The 11,656-nt window shown below is 37.1% G+C and overlaps 1 pseudogene; it reads left to right on the top strand.

Annotated features, from left to right (window-relative positions):
- Positions 1 to 1,766: 1,766 nt before the first annotated feature.
- Positions 1,767 to 3,050, top strand: LOC108517903 (aldose reductase pseudogene; annotated as a pseudogene).
- The last annotated feature ends 8,606 nt before the right edge of the window (positions 3,051 to 11,656 follow it).

Here is an 11,656-nt window from a genome sequence, read left to right as displayed (position 1 = left end):
TCCCGAGTAGCTGGGACTACAGGCGCCGGCTACCATGCCTGGCTAATTTATTTTTGTATTTTTAGTAGAGAAGGGGTTTCACCATGTTAGCCAGGATGGTCTCGATCTGCTGACCTCGTGATCGGCCCGCCTCAGCCTCCCAAAGTGCTGGGATTGCAGGCGGAGCCACCACGCCTGGCTGGAATATTTCTTTAGTGAAGATGTCAAAATACAAATTTTGGGGATTAAGTCACATGGTGATTCTGTAAATAGTTTTTGGAAGCTTGTGGTCTGTAATTTGATCTTGGTTCATAATGATAAGCTGCCTTTGTAAAATAGCTTTATAAAGTAATGACATGTGGTCTTCTAAATATTCCCGCCCTTCCTCTCCCCTCCCCTCTCCTCTCCTGCCCTCCCCTTCCCTTCCCTTTCCTTCCCTTCCCTTTTCTGAGACAGGATCTCACTCTGTTGCCCAGGGTAGAATGCAGTGGTGTGATCTTAATTCACTGCAGCCCCAACCTCCTGTGCTCAAGTGGGCTTCCCGCCTCAGCTTCCTGAGTAGCTGGGACTACAGGTGTGTGTCACCATGCCTGGCTAATTTTTTTTTTTTTTTTTGAGATGGAGTCCTGCCCTGTCACCCAGGCTGGAGTGCAGTGGCAAGATCTCAGCTCACTGCAACCTCCACCTCTAGGGTTCAAGCAATTCTCCTACCTCAGCCTCCCCAGTAACTGGGATTATAGCCACACGCCACCATGCCCAGCTTAGTTTCTGTATCTTTAGTAGAGATGGGGTTTCAGCATGTTGGCCAGGCTGGTCTCAAACTCCTGACCTCATGACCTGCCCACCTTGGCCTCCCAAAGTGCTGCGGTTACAGGTGTGAGCCACTGCACCCGGCTGCCTGGCTAATTTTTAAATTTCTTTTGTAGAGATGGGAGTCCAGGCTGGTTTTGAACTCTTCACCTTAAACGACCCTCCCACCTCGGCCTCCCAAAGTGCTGGGATAACACGTGTGAATCACTGCACCTGGCCCTCATTTTTTTTTTTTTTTTTTTTTTTTTTTTTTTTTTTTTTTTTTTGTGTAGACACTCTTTTTATACTGACCACTTTGTTCATAGATAGCTCTTATTGAATTATTCTTTCAGGAGAGCAGTAAAGTGTTGGCAGTTGTAAAAATGTGTCAAATTTATGCAATCCTATCTCTGATTTACAATTCAGCTACACATGTTGGCAGAGGTGAACTGGTGGGCCTAAGGAAATGCAACAATAATTCCTCCTCTCTTCACCCTGAAATACCTTGATCCTGACCATATAATTTATTAAAGTAGGCTTAGGGTATGTTACATTAAAGTGTAAAGGTATTCTTCCTAGTGGGTGTGGATAGTATAAAGTTGTAGAATCTTAGAGTGGTAGTGACTTTAGAGGAGAACTGATACAGCAGTTCCTGAATACCAATCTACATCTAGGCCAACTGTAACAGTCACCTCCAGAGCTTTTAAAAAAATGTAAACTCCTGGTCTACTCAAGGAGATTTTGGTTTAGGAGGTCTGGAGTGGGCCCAGAAATTTGAACTTTATAAAAGATTTTTAGGTGATTATATAATCAGCTAAGTTTTGGTACAACTTTAAACTCTGTAAGAATTCTTTCTACAACATTCTTGGTAAAGAGTCATGCAGTCTCAACTTTGACAACTTCTATTTGACGAGGCAACTTATTTCATTGCTTTAAAAGATTTATCTTGGACTGAACTAGGCACAGTTCTGGGTGGGAGTCTGGGGAGTGCAGCAGCCATGGCCAGCCACCTCGTGCTCAACAACGGTACCAGGATGCTCATCCTGGGGCTGGACACCTGGAAGCCTCCTCCATGCCAGGTGACTGAGGCTGTGAAGGTGGTCATCGATGTTGGGTACCACCACCTCGACTGTGCCCATGTGTACCAGAATGAAAATGAGGTGGAGGTGGCCATTCAGGAGAAGCTCAGGGAGCTCTTTACTGTCAGTAAGTTGTGGTGCACGTGCCATGAGAAGGGCCTGGTGAAAGGAGCCTGCCAGAAGACGCTCAGTGACCTGAAGCTGGACCACCTGGACCTTTACCCTATTCACTGGCCAACTGGCTTTAAGCCTGGGAAGGATGAGTCAGGCAATGTGGTTCCCAGTGACACCAATATTCTGGACACATGGGCGGCCATGGAAAAGCTGGTGGATGAAGGGCTAGTGAAAGCTATTGGCATCTCCACTTCAACCATCTCCAGGTAGAGAGGATCTTAAACAAACCTGACTTAAAGGATAAGCCTGTGGTTAACCAGATTGAGTGCCACCCGTACTTCACTCAGGAGAAGTTAATCCAGTACTGCCAGTCCAAAGGCATCGTGGTGACTGCCTAGAGCCCCCTCAGCTCTCCCTACAGGTACTGGGCCAAGCCCGAGGACCCTTCCCTCCTGGAGGATCCCAGGATCAAGGCGATCACAGCCAAGCACAATAAAACTACAGTCCGGGTCCTGATCCGGCTCCCCATGCAGAGGAACTTGGTGGTGATCCCCAAATCTGTGACACCAGAACACATTGCTGAGCATGTTAAGGTCTTTAACTTTGAACTGAGCAGCCAGGATGTGACCACCTCACTCAGCTACAACAGGAACTGGAGGGTCTGTGCCTTGGTGAGCTGTGCCTGCCACAAGGATTACCCCTTCCGTGAAGAGTTTTGAAGCTGTGGTTGCCTGCTCATCCCTAAGTGACCTATACCTGTGTTTCCTGCCTCATTTGTTTTCATTGCAAAGGTAGTAGGGCCTGTGTCACTCAGCAATGGGACAGCAAACTGTAGAGTGGCCAGCAAGGGTGTGTCCAGCTTGATGTTGGATCTGAAGAGCCCTGTCAGTAGACTAGAGGTCTCTTCCAGTTTGCTTTGCCCTTCTTTTTGCCCTGCTGGGGAAAGTACAACCTGAATACCCTTTTCTGACCAAAGGGAAGCAAAATCTACCAGGTCAAAATAGTGCAAGTAACAGTTGAGTTTTGACTGCTTGGAACTGTAACCCTTTCAGCAAGACTTCTCTTTGCCTCAAATAAAAAGTCCTTTTGTGAGCTTGGAAAAAAAAAAGGTTTATCTTGAACCGAACTAAAACCTACCACTTTGTAATTTCCAGCCACAAGTATTGTTCTTTCTTTGGGAAGGAGGAAAGAGAAACTAATTTTGATCAGCATTTACTATATTACATTTGCTGTGCTAGGTATCATTGCCTCTTACTGTATGCTTGAAAAAACTAAGATAATTTCCTTGGTTGCAAAATGGAGTATCAGAGTAGATCAGCAGTTATCAAAATGTGGCCTGTGGACACAGGGGATCCCTGAGACCCTTTCAGAGGGTGTGTTGTCAAAACTATTTTCATCATAATGGGAAATTGCTAGTTGTCTTTTTCACTGTATTGACATTTGCACTGAGGATGCATAGCAATTTTGGGTTAAAACTGCTGGTGCCTTAGCACACATTAAGACAGTGGCACCAAATTATGTTAGTAGTCATTGAATTCTTTATTATTACCACTCATGAAAACAAACAAACAAAAGGCCACTTTCACTTAAGAGCATTGTAGATGAAACAGCAAAATTGTTAATTTTATTAACTCTTGACCCTTCTTTAATACTCTGTGTGCTGAAATGGGAAGTATGTATAAGGCACTTACACTACATACCCAAGTATGATGGTTATCTTGAGGAAAATCACTTGTAATTGAGTTGAACTAACTACTTTTTTCAAAGAACACCATTTTTTACTTGAAAGAACAACTAACAAACACACAATGGTTATTTAGACTTAAAAACCTGGCAGACATATTCTCAAAAATGAACAAAGTGAGCCTGCCTGTTTTGAGGAAAGCAAGTGACACTTTTTTGTCAATAAAATTTGAGCTTCCAAGAGCAAATGAGTAGTTTGGAAAGCTTTTACCCACCACCACAATCATGATCGCTTCCCAATACTTAAAAACCTTTCTGATAAGATTGGGTGGTGATATTAAGAAATGTGGTTTTAACAATATTGCATAATAGAACATGTCAATGTTTTAAACTCAGTGAGCCAATATTTCTCAAATGAACTAATGTATGGTGTTACAAAGTCAGGCATAGCTAAAAGATCCATTTAAAGGTGATTTGATTTTAGAGTAATGGAATACAAAAAGTTTATTGATATTCAAGTTTTAGATTCCATATTGCAATTAACCTTTGAGAAATGATTACTTGTCAAATTTTGATATAATATAAAAGAATAGCCACAATTATTTGAAAAGGCTATTAAAACATTCTGCCTCTTTCTATCTGTGTGAAAATGGATACTTTTCACATACTTCCACCAAACCAACATATCACAACAGATTGAATGCAGTAGCACCAGTGATAATCTAGCTGTCTTTTTCTAAACCGGACATTTAAGAGATTTGCAAAAATGTAAAGCAATGCTAGTTTTCTCTCTCTTTTTTTATTTTGGAAAATATGCTTATATTTCATAAAATACTTTATAATACTGTGTAATAGGTTTATTATTGTTATTTAAAATAACTTTAAAAAATTTAAAGTTTAATTTCTAATATAGTAAGTATTGATAAATGTAACAATAGCTCTTTGGGACTCTCAATACTTTTTAGGACTGTAAGGGAGTTCTGAGACCTAAGAGTTTGATAACCACTGGACTCCATGATCTCCAAGTTCATTCCAACCACCATCATTGAACATGCAACGATTCTATTGTAACATGGTTTCCATAAAGTTTCCTAGCCATTCTCCTCTGAATGCTTTGCCAATGTCCCTTCTAAGTGGTGGCCCTCAATACCAAAATAATATTGAAGAGATATAGGTTAAGCAGCATAGAATACATGAAGAAGCTATTATGAGGTGGCTTCAATAATAACTACCTTTGGAGATCTTTAAGAATAGGAGAAATTCCTATTTCTTTGAGGAAGCAAGTTCTTCCAGAACAGCAGAGTGGCGGACTAGGTAGCATCTTAAATTGTCTTCCTTGATACCTCACAAATACTCTAACCTTTTGCATTAGGAGACACAATTTTCTATTCAGTATTGTGATGTTTTTAATTATTAACATCTCCATTTAAAAAAAATACTGGACATTAGCTTAATGTCAGTTCTACTGAAAGTCAAATTTCACATTTTATTATTTATAGTTGATTCAAATTCTGCATAATTTAATATTATTATTAAGGAAAAAGAAAACTAAGCATTATGTAGTTCAATAAACATGGGTTTAATCTAGTAAAGCCATAAGCAAAAAAAGTGATAGTAACAGTGAAGAATTGAAATTTTTAAATTGATGGAGCTTTGGAGGAAATAGCAATAGTTTTAATGCAACAATCACATCTCCTGGAAAACCCACTTCAATTTGCATACAGGATATTTTTAATGTGTAATTTTTATTTTGATATATGAAAGACCAGGCATTGATATTTTCCTAAAAGTTAGTTGAGAAAATCAATGCTTTGAAGACAGTTGTTTTAATTCTGTGGCTCACTATGTGTAATATTAGTAAAATCAATGCATCAATAAATTTAAAAAGTTATTTAATTCTTGACTTCAGTTTTAATCATGCAATGCTACAATTTAATGTAAAAGCAGACAAAATTTGTTACAGGTGTTTTGGAAGCACTTTAGTACTTTAAATAATACCTCAGAATCACTGAATCTCAGGGCTGTAAGGTCATTTAGTCCAATCACCCATTTGATACTTGAACTTTCTTGCTAACTCAAATAATAAAACGAAGGTAAGGGGAGGGGGGTTACTAAAAACAGAAGTGGATTTGGCTTAAAGACAGGCTTTAGGCAGGATTTAAAAATGTAGCTTGAAAGCTTTTAAAGTCTAATTATACAGGGAGGTGGCAATGTTTTATTTGCTATTTACCTTTGATCTATTACCTATTTTTGGTAGAGTGGGACAAGCTTTTGTGAAAATGTTTATGGTTTCTTCATTTGATGTTAAGATACTCATTTGAAGTTGCCCTGTAATTTGGAGAGTTTTTAAAACTAATATTAATATTTGGCTTTTGCCCCCAGACTAATAGCAAGTTATCCTAGATCTGGGTGATTTCTTTTGAATCTCTAAGTGATGTACTGGATTTAGAAATAGCTTCCTCATTTTGGCACACATTAGACATGCTAAGTATAAAAAATCTAAATAATATCAAACCAAAAGAGTAAGAAAGTAAAAATAACCTATGGCACCCTGCCCAATGTTAACATTTTTGTTAAATTATATTTTGTGAAACTTATACATGCATATATATTTGATTTTCACATAAATATTTGATATTCTATAAATTGGTGGACTTTTATTATACACATATTTTTTATTCAACAATGTATTGTGGCAGTCTTTTTTGTCAATAAATATAGATTTATATAATGATTTTTAATAATTACAGAGTAGTGTTATATGTTTGTAGCACAATTTACTTATTCAATCAATTCCTAATTCTGGCTATTATAAAAAACTGTAGTGAACATATTAAATCTGTGTATCTTTTATCATATTTATAATGAGCTCCTTAAGATAATTTTGAAAGTAGTGTTGAAATCTCAAAGGATATGGACAGTAGAAGTTTTAAAACTTATTGTAAAATTGCCATTCAGAAAAGTCATACATTTATAATCCCATCAATAGTACATGAAAGTGCTTATTTTTCCACACTCTCATCAATACCAGTTTTTGTCCAGTTTATAAAATGTTTTGCCAGTATTATGAGTAAAAATATTTTATTTACATTTCTTTGGCTATTTGGGGGATTATACACATTTTCATATTATTGGACATTTGCATTTCTTCATTTGTGCACTTCTTCTTTGTATCTCTTGTTTTTTTTTTTTTTTTTTTTTTGAGACAGAGTCTCGCTCTGTCACCCAGGTTGGAGTGTAGTAATGCAATCTCGGCTCACTGCAACCTCCGCCTCCCAGGTTCAAGTGATTCTCATGTCTCAGCCTCCTGAGTAGCTGGGATTACAGGTGTGCACCACCACGCCTGGCTAATTTTTGTAGTTTTAGTAGAAACAGGGTTTCGTCATGTTGACCAGTTTGGTATCAAACTCCTGGCCTTAAGTGATCTGCCTGCCTCGGCCTCCCAAAGTGTTGGGATTACAGGCATGAGCCACTGCACTTGGCCTCTTGTGCATTATTATATTGAAGTATATGTAGTAATGCATTTTTTATTTAGTATATTAAGAATATGTTAAAAACTTGCTGACTAAATATTATGGAGCAAATTACCACCATGGTCAGATGTGTAATAGACTATGACCCAGGTCAGATTATTGATTGTTTGAAATACTTGATGGGAAAGACCTTTTTTTTTAATTTAAAATTTTTGTGTTCTTACTGTCCAGTGTGATCTTTAACCCATGGTCACTCTCTGCTGAATGTATAAATGAGCAAATAGAGAACTGGAACAATCCATGGGTGATTAGGTGTTCTGAGGATTCATTTTACCAAGCAGATTGAGATTTTCCAGAACACATAATGATTTGCTCTGGCATTTCCTTCTCTATCTTTTCACATTTGTGCTGCCCTCAGGACCATAGTGACTGGTTTTATTTTGGAAATGTCTTTTAAGACTAAACTTTCCTAGTTCTTAAAAAAGTACCTATTTCAATTGTGTGTGTATTAATTCTTAACTCTTTGCTGCTCATAAAATGTTGCTTGTTTAGCTTTCAGTTATCTGCATGCAGAAGTATGCATTACAGCCATTTTAAAAATTATGTAGTAATGAACTCTTTGACCATAGGAACTTATTATTTTTAAATCTTTGCTCTAAACTTCACCAATAGTGCAAATCAGTTGATAATGAGATTCACAGTTGCTTTAAACATATGTAGCAGGACTGCACTGATATGATAAATAAGATTTATTGACTTTGTATTGGTGTATGTGAAAATATTATTTGTTCTAAATGTCTGGAATGTGACTTGTTCCAAAATTAAAAATATTTCTAGAGTTAGAGATCTTAATTCAAGATAGCTCATTGATTAAAAAATTAAATCTACCCTAACCGCAATATTTTCTGGTCGCAGTTTCTTTTAGCTCCCTATCCTTTATGTGGAAGTGAAGGGATAGGAGGTATCATGTATCTTGCATAATTCCAATTAATGCTTTTAAAAAGTATTTGTCAGAAAAACAAGGTGTGGTATTTTAAAATGTATAAGAACTAAAACTTCTTTTGGATTCTTCTAGAATTTAGACTTTTGGATATATAGCATTTTGCTATAAAATTTATTTAGTGGGTAACTTCTTTATAAGGAAATTATAATTTATAATTCAGCGGGGGATGGCATGTGAGGATGGTTTGAATCAGAACCAGTACTCTTTGATGGTTTTTGATAATATACACAGTGTGTCCAGGTACGCTTGTCTGGTGTCCCAGATAAAATTACTCCCCTAGATCCCTAAACAGCAGAAGCAATGAGGAAGAAAAGGGTATAATGCCAAAAATTAATGACAGAGCTACATCCCCCTGGCCAGACTGTCCTGTACTTCTTGCACTGTGGAAATAGGAGTTACAGAATTGCTGGAAACTGGTGAAACTAGAGTGGGGAAGCCCTGAGGCACCATTTCCTACAAGGACAAGAAGGTCTAGTGAAGGAGTCTAATGGGTATATTAGCTGTTGATGCTTAAATCTGTTCAAATGCCCACACCTTTGTCATCTATTAATCTTTAAAAAAATTAAAAAAATTTTTTAGAGATGGGGTCCCGCCATGTTGCCTAGGCTGGTCTTGAACTCCTGGACTCAAGCAAACCACTTGCCTCAGCCTCCCAAAGTGTTGGGATTACAGGTGTGAGCCACTGCACCTGGCTCTATTATCTATCAATCTTGACTAGAAAATATAATAAATTACGTGATCATTTAGGTAAAGCATATTTTAGGGGTTGGAGAGGGCTGAGTTAGATATTTATTTCGTATTTCATCTTAATTTCAGATGCCTATACCTAATCTATTAAGGTCATTTGTGCTATAATTGCAAAGTTGGGTGCAGTGGTTCCTACAAATGATGTTGATCAAGATCCATTGTTTTTCAGAAGGATTTTATTTAAATCTAGTTAGCTGTAACTAACCTAGATATTTGCTGGCTATATTTAAAAACTGCAGATTGAATCAAACCAGTCCCTAGAGCCTAGGAAAGTTTCTGACCTAAATTAGGAACCCAAGCTCTATTATTATTTTTTGATGACTGCTACTCATAGCCATGCTCACATTTTTGAAAGAATACAGCCTCTGTAACAAAGTTTCTTTGTTTTAATGGAACTAAAAATATGCTGTATTTAGACCAAACAATAAAAATAAACTACCAAACTACCTTCTAATGCATGGGGGTCCTGGATAGAGGAAATCATAGGCATTTAGAGGCATAAAATGACTCTTTGTATGTTAAAAATTTGTATAAGGCTAGCTCTGTGTGTTTGAGTTGCATCTGTTACCTCTTCAGTGAGAATAAAGTATATGTGAGCAAAAGAATTTTGAATTGAATTATGGCTTATACAGAATGCATTGTATATAATAACCTAAGCATCTTATGGGTTCCACACCTAGGTAGAACAAACACTTCATTCTTTCTTATTATTTCTACCTACAAGATATTCCTGTCAAGCACATTTAAGATATTCTCTGTGAAGCTAATTCATTTCAACTTGCAGACATAAATTGTTTTTCAAATATAAATTATAAACCTATTTCTTTCTTTCTTTCTCTTAAAAATTTTTTCCCTTTTGTTCTTACTTATTTGTACTTTTAACACCTACTTTATTACCGATTTTTTTTTTTAAAGAGCAATATTGGATGGAGATCTGGCATTCTTAGATGTAGAACAATGAAATAATTGTTTCTTTTGGCATTATCATTTTGAAAAGTTATTAGAGTAGATGGGGATAACTACATGAGTTAAAAATCATATGATTTGTAGCCAGAATGTATACTTCTTTCATAAAGCATATAAATGCAATATACTTATCCTTTTTAATTTCATTTTCTATTAAATTTTCAGGTCACTTTCATGAATTCAAAGGCAATTTACCAGTGATTTCTGGGTGCTGGGGCTGATATTTTTTGTGCATATTTGTAAGTATTGGTTTATTTATTACTTTTCTCATTGTGCAATGAAACAGTTACAGTTTGTAAACAAGTTCTTAACTCCTAGTATGTGTGAATTTTTATTAGTTTTTTTGCGATTGTTTTGTAATTATTATTTTTTGATTAGTATTTTCTTGGGAGGAGCATACAAAAAAGTACCAGCTGGTAAAAAGCCTCAATTTGTTGTAATTTCCAGTGAAATAACACAATGCAGGGCCCATTATAATAAGCTTAAAGAATAAATATCTTACTCTTTGAGAATAGGGCTCAATTGTAGGAATGAGTTATCTTAAAGTGTCTAGTCTATATATACATGAATAATTTACACTGATAACTTCTGATAGTCTTCTGGTTGGCTGTACTTGAAAAGTGCTATGTGCCTGTGCCCATAGAAAAGATGTGAGACAGTATAGAATTCAAAGAGCTGTCAGCACATGAGGAGATAATGTACAGGCATACCTCGTTTTATTGCACTTTGTTTTATTGTGCTTTGCAGATTTTTTTTAAAACAAATTAGAGGTTTATGGCAACCCTGCATTGAGCAAGTCTATTGGCACCGTTTTTGCAGTAGCATGTGCTCACTTCATGTCTCTCTGTTACATTCTCATAATTCTCACAATATTTCAAACTGTCTCGTTATTATTATGTCTATTATGGTGATCTGTAATTAGTGATCTTGATGTTACTATTGTAATTATTATGGGGCCCCACCAAACAAGCCCGTATAAGGTGGTGAACTTGTGTGTATTGTGTGTATTCTGATTGTTCCACCAACTGGCTGTTCTTCTATCCCTCTCCCTCTCATTGAGCCACCCTATTCTCTGAGGCACAACAATATTGAGATTGGGCCAGTTAATAACCCTACAATGACCTCTAAGTGTTCAAGTGAAAGGAAGAGCAGCACATTAAAGAATCACATTAAATCAACAGTTACAAATGACTCAACTTTGTGAGAAAGGCATGTTGAAAGCTGAGACAGGTCAAAAGCTAGGCCTCTTGTACCAGTTAGCCAAGTTGTGAATTCAAAGGGAAAGTTCTTGAAGGAAATGCACAGTGCTACTCCAGTGAATTATGAATAAGAAAGCAAAATAGCCTCATTGCTGATATGGAGAAAGTTTGAGCGGTCTGGGTAGAAGACCAAATGAGCCACAACATTCCCTTAAGCCAAAGCATAATCCAGAGTAAGGCCCTAACTCTCTTCAATTTTTGTGAAGGCTGAGAGAAGGGAGGAAGCTTCAGAAGAAAGTTTGAAGCTAGCAGAGATTGGTTCACAGGGTTTAAGGAAAATAGCAGTCTCCATAACATAAAAGTAAATGTGACACAGCAAGTGCTGATGGAGAAGCTGCAGCAAGTTATCCAGAAGATCTAGATAAGACCATTGAGGAAGGTGACTACATCAAACCACAGACTTTCAATGTAGATCAAATAGCCTTATGTGGGAAGAAGATGCTATCTAGGACTTTGATAGCCAGAAAGGAAAAGTCAGTGCCTGGCTTCAAAGGACAGGTGGACACTTTTGTTAGAGGCTAATGCGGCTGGTGAATTTAAGTTGAAGCCAGTGCTTATTTACCA

The sequence above is a fragment of the Rhinopithecus bieti genome, unplaced genomic scaffold (assembly GCF_001698545.2).
Source record: "Rhinopithecus bieti isolate Rb0 unplaced genomic scaffold, ASM169854v2 scaffold_42618, whole genome shotgun sequence".
NCBI classification, from domain to species: Eukaryota; Metazoa; Chordata; class Mammalia; order Primates; family Cercopithecidae; genus Rhinopithecus; species Rhinopithecus bieti.
This window is presented reverse-complemented; position numbering and strand designations above follow the sequence as displayed.